Source organism: Bombus impatiens, unplaced genomic scaffold, assembly GCF_000188095.3.
Source record: "Bombus impatiens unplaced genomic scaffold, BIMP_2.2 scf_1879, whole genome shotgun sequence".
In the NCBI taxonomy this organism is placed as follows: Eukaryota; Metazoa; Arthropoda; class Insecta; order Hymenoptera; family Apidae; genus Bombus; species Bombus impatiens.
This window is the reverse complement of record NT_178298.1, coordinates 191,876-192,874: the sequence shown is the minus strand read 5'-3', so window position 1 is coordinate 192,874 and position 999 is coordinate 191,876.

Genomic DNA, 999 nt, shown 5'->3' with positions numbered 1-999 from the left:
ATTGCTATAAACTCTTATCATTATCCTTATCAGGAAAGAAGTTATGTTAATTTGTTAACATTGAAGTTTACTGAAAGTAAATGACTTATGAACTGTTTGATACCAGCGCAGTCGAGCATGTAGACGCTCGATTCTTTTATTCGAGTGTGCTGTAAGTACTTAAGTGTTGTCTTAATATAAGTCTCCATAAATCTCAAGACTGGCATCAAGATTTAGGTATATTTCGGTGTTCTTCATAGTTTTCCAATAAACGAAGAACATACATAATATGCATCTCTACACATTTTTAACTCGATGACTCGTACAATTTTGTTTCTTGTTATTTTAATTTATTTACCTATGGTTGCCAACAAGTTATTTTATCTTTTCTCTGCTTCGCTTCTTCGATGCTCATGAAGTTTTCGATATAAGCCATATTTTAAGATTGGAGCCAAGAATACATTTCAATAATTTTCAATAAGTTTCTCACGAAATCAACAATTATTTCTACGCACCTCTCAATCCAAGAAACTTACACAATTTTCCTTTTCTGGAACTTTAATCGTACTAACTCGAAAATACTAACTCAACTAACTGAATTTTACATAGTTATATAACGTTTGCTCTACACCTCCAGCGAAGGATCCAGCGAAAGCAGTATCTCATTTGCAAACGTACAGCCGGCGATCATAGGATCCCCTAAATTCCAGCCTGAGGTACCGTTCAATCACACTTCAATGTCCATACATCGTGCATCTAAAACATAAAAGAAGACAACTAATGCAAAATCGCTACTGAGAACGGTCGAGATAATAATAATTGGTAGAAAGGAACGACCGATAGACTGGTCGATAAAGCTCTAGGGTAGCATAACGTGGTTCGTACTCCGCGGCCATATACACGCACCGTGATGCACGCGCGCACAAAGGCTTCATAGGCCCGCCAGTGAAAAGACAGAGAGAAAGAGACAGAAAATGTGGGGAGAGAAAGGGCGAGGAGAGGGACGACATGCGCCGGCAC